The following is a 10,886-nucleotide window of genomic DNA, read 5'->3' on the forward strand; positions in this document are numbered from 1 at the left end:
ACTCTTCCAATTTCTGGGTTAGCTTCAACCAACTCTTCTTCTCCTAATTTAAGCTTTGATCTAGTTAGCATTCAACAACAAATCTAGCACAAGCTTGTCTAACCTTAGTAAACCTAGAGCTCTAATACCACTTGATCTGAAATCACCTGTGAATGATCTCAGTTAATTAAAGAAGGTATTATAGACTCATGTGCTGGGGTGTGCCTATGTTACTTATGCAACGGATCGATAAGATTGCTAGTATACATAGACAACGAGGAAATCAAAGAAAAACATAACAATTAAACATGTAAACACAACAAGTTTAATAAGGAGTTCACCCAATACTCCTAGGCTACGTCTCCTGGTCCAGCCTTCAGTGGTGGCCTCTCTATTATGTTTTCAAGCAGTGTTTTACAACAATGAACTCAAATTGGGTCTCACTTAAACAGATAGCAGTCAGTAGGAATGGAGTGCACAGACTCTCCTTACTGAAACTCGACCTCTAAGGGTCACAGTAGTATGACAGGCCTATGCCGAGGAGTATGCTTGAACCTCTTAAGCCTTCACTGGAGTACAAAGACTTTCTGACTCTCTCTGGCTTTGTCTGGCTTGATGCGGCCTTCAGGTTAGCTCGGCTCCTACTCTCTGTTCTTGGCTAGCTTCATATAACTAACTCTTATCACTGCCTTTCTATTTGTCTTCTCGGTTTCTTCCTCTTTTGCCTGTCCTCTGCTTCTGTCAGTTCATGGCTTTAAAGCCAGTCTGTTCTTTCGACTGTTCGTTTCCTCTTCCCGACCTTTTGGTTTCCTATCCTCTATCCATTCGAAATCCTCTGCTCTGCGTCATCATCACCAGGTAACGCCTCGTAGGGAAGTAGCCACCTGTTTGCCAACGAACTGGGTGTCAGATCCCTTGAATCATATTTGAATGGCCATTTATTTTGTTTGCTTCAAGATCGCCCACGAACACGAACCGTTTGCCAACTCACCGTCCACATTGGACTCCAAATCCCTTTTAATCTTGCTTTTTGATTGGTCAAATCCCGTCAGTCATCGGGATGCATCTCCGCTGTCGATCTGGGCCCCCCAGATCCTATGGTTTTCTTGCATATCGCACGGACAAGTTGCTTGACGTTTACCTGTCCGATACGGGTGGTTTTCTCTCTCATCTATCGGACGCGTGTCACTCGATGTGTGGCATCAGGTGGGACTCAGTCAAAACTGCTTACCGCCTCGAAGCCACGCGATATCTTGCCGGTTTGACGAATCCTGCTCTATGGAACTGAAACAGTTACTTTTCCGCTTTTCATAGCAATTTTAGGTCTGGGCACTTCAGGGCTTTCCTTCACTAAGGGGGATGCCCTACGATACGTGATTAGCGCTTAGCACTAATCACATATCAGAATCCACCTCTGTTCCTAGGTTTGATCTCCCATTTTTCCAGTTTTGTGCTATCACACGTTCACCATGAGTCAATGGTCTGCGTGATCGACTGAGGGTCCTCGTTACTCTGCTTTGGCCACAACTACCAGTGTTATGAGGACTCCTTCTGATAGATTTGATTTTACTTGGACTCGAATCTTTTAGCATAATTCAAATAGTCATGAAAACTTAGAGAGTGTTTTAGGATCCAATTTGGATCACCTGGCGTAACAGTTTTGGGGCTTAAAGCCCATAAGTTAGGATAAGAATATTGTAAATCTCTGAAATGCGCAGAGCATGAAATGTAATAGGTCGAGTCAAAGGGTTGTTCACCTAGAAATAATATAGAATAATAGGAAGTAAGTCGGTCTGCCCATGGTCCACGGACCATGGGAATGTATAAATAGAGCGAGGCTCTAAGGGTAGAAGGCAGTTGTTGTGTTTGGTTGATCTTGGTGTTATGGGTTTGTGAAGATAGTATTATCTGCGTCTGTAAGTTTGAGTCAAGGGTGGTGGCAGATAGATATAGGCTCTGCAGCTGTGTGTGCAAAGACCTGGTAGAGTCCTTAGTTGTGTGCGTGGACCCCTGCAGCTGAGTGCGCAGGGCAGATCTGGTTGTATTGGCGAAAGGTTTGAATAAAGATAAGTGGTTTCTAAAGTATCGCGGATTTATTGTGTTCTTATTTATGCATCTGGTTTTATATCTTTTGATAATTGCGTGCACTGGGTTTTATTGTTAAATGTTTGCTTAAAGACTGTAAACAACAGATCAGATCTATAATAATTTTATTAATAAGAAAGTACACCTGCACAGATCTTCGCAGAAGACCGATAATAATCCTGAGTGGCGCGAGGCCACAGAGCGGTTCGCAACCCCTCCAGACCACATCAAGACATCCCAAGGGTGCGGAAACCTGGTTCCAGAACCCTCCCCTGCTACCTCGGGTGAGACCTCAGTCCCCACTCCGTAGACTATTGCCGAAAGGGCCGGTAGCTGTGGGATTTTGTTTGGCTAATAACTTTTCTGAACTTGGGTCAAGGCCCAATAAGCCAACATGAAGTTCTCTTTATTTCTTGTAGGTGTTCCCTGTAGGATGGCGGAAACTGGTTTTCTTCTTCGATGGCTCTTCTAGGTGGTACCAGTTCTCTAAATCTCGAAATAAACGATGTCTGCATGAAAGTTAGGAATTTTTTCTATTTATGGTTGATTCCTTGGAGAGTTGTTTTGGCTAGCAGTGTACGTGATTTCCCCTTTTGGACCATTGGCCCACCATTAGTTATCATGCAACCTTTCCTCGTAATCATAACCCACTCCAGTACAAATTAACTCGACCACCTTTTTGACTTATTTACTTTGATGTGACCTTTCCACGTGGCCTGTTGACTAGGATTTTACTTTTTCTTTTCAAGCTGAGGGTGGCCAAGTTAACTGGCCACCTTTAGCTTACGAAATCAACTTTTCACATTCCTACACTTTTATCATATTCATACTTACAAAAGAGTGTGGATGAGGTACCATACCTATGCCTTCCTTTACTTGGTCGATGCATGCTAGAGGGTGGCTCTGCTGTGCTTCTTCTTGTTTAGGTACATGTTTTCCTTGGCTCTTGTTTTATTGATTTCACCCAGCTGATATTTTTGCCTTCTTTGTTGTGGTGTGCAAGTGCTTGGCCTCTTTTGTTGCTGCTGAACTCTGGATAGGTGCCATAGTTCCTACAGGGGTGCTGATACTCTTTCTCTACATAGATGCTGAAGGAGGATGCATGGAGACTTCTACTGTCATAACACAGGCTGCTATAGGGTTTCCTGTAGTACTACGAGAAATCCTGTAGCTTCCTCTTTCTTAATTTTTTTTTTTTTTTTCTCTTGGAGGAGGAATAGGTTGTGAGGTAAGAGTGGAAGGGTGGAAATGGGGGAGATGGAGTGGTAGGTGAGGGAGGCCGCGGCCCTTGGACTTTTGTGTGTGTGTGTGTGTGTTTTCTATATCTTTCTTTTTGAGTGGTTTTTCATTTTATGGACACAGAGGGTGGCATGGTCATGAATTGGTGTTGGGTGAGATGTGGTGAGGTCAATGGTCACATATTTCAACCCAGAACAAGCTTGCATCATAATTTCTCAACCGAAATTACATTCCTGTAGAATTTGAGGACATCCTGTAGTGTTACAGGAAACTCCTGTAGTAACTACAAGAAATCTTGTAGAAGTCAGAAAATATCCTGCAAACTGGTTTTTGATGTTGGGAAATGATGATGGATGATGGAGACATGGTAGGCAAGGAAGATATGAAGTGAATGAAGGAATAATGGGGTGTTGCTTGGCTTGCTTCCCTTTGAACTTGGTGTCCTTTGTTGCCTTGAAAACCTGCAAAAATCACAGAATTTTATTAGTGGGTAGGTTTGAGGTCTCTGCCATAGTAGTTTTGTTTTTTCTCTTTTTTTTTTGAAAGACATATAGGTTGCCTCGAAGGATGTTTTCAACCTATTTTCCTGCCATAGGTGCCTCAAGGGAGGTTTTCATCCAAGGATCTTTTATTTTCCTCTTTTTCACTCTTGGGCTGCCTCAAGGAGGTTTTCAACCCAAAAGTTGGGCTCAGGTGCCTCATGGAGGTTTTCACCTAGGTCCCTTATTGTTTTTTTCTCTTTTTTTTTTTCATTTTTTTCCTTCAAAAATAAAACACTCTTCAATAATTCGGTGAGTTGGAAGCTAAGACACTTCCAATTAAATTCAATTCCTTATTTATAGTACTGATAAACTCTTCCTTAGATAGAGGTCTTTTGTAGGCTTTCAATCTGTACCCATTGACAAGAAAGGGGATACCTTCCTCATCAATGGTTCTTATTTGAACAACCCAACTGTCATGGGACTTTCCTATCACATATGGGCCCACCCATCTGGTCATCAATTTTCCTTTGAAATCCTTGAACCTAGAGTCATATAGCAGATCCCAATCACCCTCTTGAAAAACATTGTCTTTGATGCTTTTTTCATGCCAAACCTTTCCTTGTACTTGAGTCACCTCTGAGTGTAGGAAGGCCTACATCTTGAATTCATCTAACCCATTCAGTTGGAGCAACCTCTATTGTTGTGCCCTTGTAACATACAAATCCAACTGTTCTTCCATCTTAAAATTATTGTACTCAAACTCAATGGAGAGCAGATTCTTCTTCCCATAAACTAAATCATAAGGGGTGAAGCCAGTGGTTGTCTTCCAAGTTGTATTATAGGCCCAGCTAGCCTCCACTAGTCTGTCAACCCAATCTTTCATGTTGCTTCTCACCACCTTTGTGATAATTCTTTCCAATGCTCTATTAGTAACCTCTACTTGTCCATTGGCCCACGAAATGGTAAGAAGTTGACTTCTTGTGCTTGATCTTATGCTGGCTCAATAGATTCTCAATCAGGTGTGAGGTGAATTGAGCACCCTGATCAATGACTAGCTCTCTATGGTACCCAAACTTGTAAAACAAATTCTCCCTTAAGAACTAAGCCACTTTCTCTTCTATTGCTACCTTGACAGCCTTGGTTTCAGCCCACTTTGTTAAGTAATCAGTGCACACAATTATGTACTTTTTCTTCCCTGATGGTGGATCAATGGGCCCAATGAAATCCTTGCCCCACTTATCAAATGGCTCAAGAGTCATTTGAGGTTGCAAAGGCATTTCATGCCTGGCATTGGTCACATTGACTGGTATATCTTCTTTCATCTTGGTGGAGAGTGGGCCAGTAGTAGCCAACTTGTAGTATCTTGAAGGTTGTCGTCTTGGCTGCAAAGTGATCTCCACAAGGCCCATCATGAAATTCCAGAAGGATTTCAAAAACTTCTTCCTCCTGACGCATCTTCTTGGAATTTCATCTGGGCCTAGCTTGAAGAGAATTCCCCCAATCCAAGTGAATGGTGCACTTTTTCTTATAATTCTACTCTTTTCCTTGGAGGACAAATTTGGAGGGAACTATGCAGCCACTAAATAGTTGACTATGTTAGAAAACCATGGAGAGAGAACTGAAATAGAGAATAAATACTCATCTAGCAGCTGATATCAACCATTCCTTCATCACCTGCAGGCTAAGCCAATCTAGACAAAAAATCTGCAACTACATTTTCTCTACCAAGCTTATCAATGATAGTTAGATCAAACTATTGTAACAAAAGAAACCATCTAATAATTCTAGCATTCACATTAGGCTTGTTCATCAAATATTTAATAGCAGCATGGTCAGTATGTACAAAGGTCTAGTAACTAGTGATGTATTGTCTAAATTTATTCAAGGAATAGACGACAACTAGGAGCTCCTTTTCAGTCATGCTATAGTTCAATTCATCCTTGGATAGATTTTTGTTGATGAAGTAAATGGCATAAGGTAACTTGTCATCTATCTAGCTTAGAGATGCTCCTATAGCTTTTTCATAGGCATCAACATGGATGTGGAATGGAAGAGCCCAATTTGGGCATTGAAGTATAGGTGCAATAGTCAAATTGTCCTTTAGGGTTTCTAGGGCCTCTTGGTAGCTTTCTGACCATAAAAATTTAGAGTCCTTGGCCAATAGTCCAATCAAAGGTGAGCCTACTTTGTTGAAGTCCTTTATGAATCTCCTATACTATCTAACTAACCCCAAGAAACTTCTAACATCCCTTTTCTTCTGAGGAGTAGGGACCCTCTTTACGATAACAATTTTATTTGGGTCCACTTGTAGTCCTTCCTGGGATAATGAGTGACCTAGAATAGTCTTTGCATTCATCAAGAACTCACACTTCTAAAGACTAAGGGATAAGTTCATTTCAATGCATTTGTTTAATACTTTTCCCAAGTTAGAGAGAACCTCCATGAAATCACATCCATAGGGGTGAAATCATCCATATAAATTTCCATAAAGTCATAGACTAGATCTACAAAGATGCTCAAGACTTCCCTCTGAAAAGTGGTAGGTCCATTGCATAATCCAAAAGGAAGGACCCTATTAGCAAAGGTACCCCAAGGATAGGTGAAGGTGATTTTATCTTGGTCCTCTGGGCTGATCTGGATCTGATTGTAACCACTGAATCCATCGAGGAAAGAGAAGAACTTCTTTCTTTCCATACCATCTAATACTTGGTAAATTAAAGGTAGAGAGAAATGGTCCTTTTTTGTGGATTCGTTAAGCTCTCTGTAGTCCACATAGATCATCCACTTCCCATTCTTCTTTAGAATCGGAACCAGAGGAGACACCCACTCACTATCTGAGATGGGGTAAATGAACCCTGCATCCAACAACTTCTGCAGTTCTTATTTAACTATATCTTTGAGGGTTGGTTTCATTCTCCTCTGAGGTCAGCGCATTGCCTTGTAGCCTTCCTTGATGCAAATGTGGTGAGTACACACCTAAGGGTGCACTCCCTTCATTTCCTTATAACTCTAGGAAAAGGCATCCAAATGATTTCTTAGAATGTCACATAACTCCTCTTCCTGATGTGAAGAGAAAAAGGGGTTGATTGTCAATGTTATTTCTAGACCAAATTCTATCATCTTGACATAAGTATGACTTGATTCATTTAGGAACAAATCAATACAAGGGTTATCTTCAACTTTATATACTAACTCCTCAAGAGACATGGTGTTGGGGCGGCTGATTCTGAAGGATATTCTCAATCAAGTCATCTTCATTAGGTTGCCCCCCTCCTATAGTAGCATCTAGGGTACATAATGGGGAAGAGTAGGCTTCATCTTACTCCTCCTCTTCTAACCATAAATGTAAGTCATGCTCTATATATGGTTGAGAAAGAGGGTACAAGACCAATTGTTTGGACAAATGCCCATTTTTAATGGTCATATTCCCAGCCCTACAACTTATGTGAGCATCAACAGTGGCTAACCATGGCCTTCCAAGGATGAGAGAATAACCATTGAACTTGGTCTTAGGTTGGAGAAATAAGAAGTCAGCAAGGTATTCCCAAGAATCAATGGAGATCATCACATCCTCAACAACTCCATCAAGAGCTACTGTGGATCTATCTGCAAGTTGCAAGACTGTTGTGGTGTTTCTTAATGGTCCTTGGAGATTTAGTTTAAGCATAGTATCCTTAGTCATCACATTTATGGCAGCCCCAAGATCAATCAAGGTATGGGGGACAATGATACCATCGATGTGCACATCTACCATAGGACTTCTAGGATCTAGATACTTCAGGAAAATCACTCGCCCCAACATTAAGTTAGACAACTGTCCAATGACATTAATGGTAGGGGTGTCTTTCTTTTGCCTCCCAGGATGTTTGAAGCATTTATCCTTGATTAAATTTTTGTAGATGGGGACATCCTTGATAGCTTGGAGGAGTGGGATTTTAACACACAAGTTTTTCAATTCACCCAGAAGTTCAGTCTCTTTTAGGGTGTGCTGGATAGGATGGATTAATCTCTCAAGAAAAGGAGGTGGATTGGCTTGAGGAACACTCTCCTCCTTTTCCTCTTCAAGCTCCTCAGGTGGAGATGGAGGTTGATTATCTGGAAGCACTCTTCTAGACCTGAGGTTGATTTCTTGAATTTCCACAGCATAGGCAAGGTAAGATGTTTCCCCACTATAGACCTGTTGTTCCTGTTTGTTGTTTGGGTTCAGATTTGGTTGAGTAGGCATCTGAGGTTGCTTAGGTGGAGTCGGGTGAAGGAGATGTAGTTGAGATGGAGGTGGAGGTAGTAAGGCTGGAGATTGGTTGTATGGGGGCATCTACCCCTAGGATAGTGTATTCCACTAAGGTTATGAAGGATCATATGGATGAAATGATTGATATTCTATTTAGGAGAAGGTGTGGACCATGAAGGATGAGTAGGAGGGCACCAAGGAGGAATAGATGCATTGTGGTTAATGTTGTAATATGAATAGGACTCCCCTTGCATACCTTGCTGGTATGGTCGAGGTCCTTGAGGCCTTCTTTGGTTGATATAGGAGACTTGTTTAGTCACCCCTTCAATTCCTTGATACACAACTTTCAATCTAGGCAGAGAAGGACACTTATCTTAAAGTGGTTCTCCTCATAGACTAAGAATATCTCTATAAGATTCAATGGACATTCATTTATTAGGTGCCTTCTGGTGCATCTAGGGTAAAAGACAACTAAGGCTCTTTCTGCTTCTTCCTGCTTCTTCTTGATCTGCGTAGTGTCCATTTGTAGAGCAAGGGTATGCAACATTTCACTCTTGAAGTCTTCTAACATGTTCCTAATTTCACTTTTGATGGATGTGTTGGAGGAGGATGAACTGGCCAAAGCTTGACTATCACTACCCTTCTTTTTGGCTGCCCTAGAATGATTTTTGAAAAATTTCTTGATATCATCATAGGGTAACTAATAGATGTTCCCTCCTGACATCATGTTTAGGGTTTCTAGGAGATCTTCCCTGATCCCTCTAAGAAGAACTAGCTTAAGTGATTCATGATCAAGGGTGCATCTAGCCATTTTGTAGCTGTTTGCAACCTTTCCTCATAATCTTTCAAAGACACATCATGTCCCAAGGTCATTCTAAATATTTTCTCTTTGGTATCTTTGGACCTGCAATAATCCCTGTACTTATTGTTGAAGGCTTGTTGTATTTGAGCCTAGGTGGTGATGTTGTTCCCCGGTAAACCCATAAACCAACGCAAGATTGCATATTTGAGGGTGGATGGGAGCAATTTCAACTTTTGGTAGTTAGAGTTATAATCATAAGTTCTGTGTATGACAACAAACTCAAAAAATAGGTATTTGGGTCCTCTGAGGTTAGGACATGGAAGTGAGGAAGGGGAGAGGGGCTTATGTTTTTCATCCTAGCATATCCATTAGTTTCTCTGATGAGAAAATCACCCTCACTCATGTTTTCAGCTCCATCTCTATTTTCAATCCCATTTCTATTTTCAGCCATCATGTAAGTTGGTGGAATGGTTTCTTCCTCTTCCCTAATAGGCTCTTCAAAGATCTATGGTTGTTCACCTAATGAGTCCTCTAACTCACAGCCACCGAAGAAGAGGGAAGGTTGGTTGTTAGATGCAGTGGGGGTATTTTGCAAAATTTTTCCTAAGTTGTCTCTACTCCTACGAGGCATGAAAGGAATTTTTTTTTCTTTTTTTAGGGTTTTTTCAAAATTACTCACAAAATGCAAAGAAAACCAAGATTTGCAGCTCTTTGCTGAATGGAACTACTTGCAGAATGGAAATAAAGAAGATATTACAACTATGTATTGAATTCAAAACAAAAAGGAAAGCATAAATCACATCTACTTAGACACCTCCCCAACAACGGTGCCAAAAAGTGATGAGCTCCAGTATTGTAGCAGGGATGCTACAACTCCTAGGGCTACCAACTTTACTTCATCAACCCGGGGTTCATACAAACTTGGAGGTGACAATATCGTATACAGAGTAGATGCAATGGTCTACTCTTATCACTTTTCAACTGGGCGATAGACCACTAGAGTTTTTCAAACCAATCTTCTTATATTGACTAGAAGGAGTCTAACTACCAAATAACAAAGGGAAAATTATTCTTAATGCAGAAAGGAAATGTTCCCTACTCTAGGAAATGAAAGTGTTGAATTCAAAAGTGCTCTAAAGTGACATGAAATCATTTAGCTAAGCATCTGCACATATTTCTTACAAAAGAGACATAAATTAACCTTGCATCTAACATCTAGTTAGCTGAACTAAATAAGCATGGAAATTATCCTAAAACTATTGTGACTGTTGCATGCATATACTAACTAGAAATTGCAGAAAATCCTTTTTTATTTTCAATTTTATGAATGTAAATGTTAATTTAACCAATTTGATCCTTGGAAGGGGAGATAGTTATGGGGAAATAGGTCTAGAATGGTGTTGAGGGTATGGAAGCCAAGTGGGGGCCTAACCTAAGCTCAAATGACCATTTCTTCTTAATTTGAGCTTAAAACAAGCTGCTACACGGTTTCCTGTAGTACTACAGGATGTCCTAGTTCTACTATAGGATACCCTATTTTACTACAGGAAATAGGATGAAAGTTATAGGGAGGTAGGAAAGGTATAATGAAGTGTGGGAAAGGTGTCTGATGGGGTAATAAGGCACAGAGGAGGTGCACACTACCCAAGGCTCAGCCCAAGTCTTCAAGATGGTTGGACTTGCTCAAGGAAGATGTCCACTTTGCTACAAAATAGAAATTTGGATTAGGGTTTGGTGGACTTTGGCAGCGTAGGTGGAGAAGACTTGGATGAGGTTGGTGAGATGAGGTCTCTCTGCAGATCAGAAACTCCTACAACAACATACATTATTTTCTTCATTTATGCACAAATTCATTTATATATGGAAAAGATGAATTGAATTTAGGAAAAACAGACTTATTAATGTCTAATGTCTAAGTCTATGAATGGAAGTGCTTCTAAACCATAACAAACTCAAGAAACCAAAATGACAATTGCAAGTACTTCTAAGGAATTGAGAAACAATGATCTATGCAACAAGAAATCCTAAGTTATGTGTTGGAAATAATAATGAGAGGGGGGGTGAATCA

The sequence above is a fragment of the Pinus tabuliformis genome, chromosome X, assembly GCF_031772625.1.
Source record: "Pinus tabuliformis cultivar Carrire ecotype Pingquan chromosome X, CPIR1, whole genome shotgun sequence".
In the NCBI taxonomy this organism is placed as follows: Eukaryota; Viridiplantae; Streptophyta; class Pinopsida; order Pinales; family Pinaceae; genus Pinus; species Pinus tabuliformis.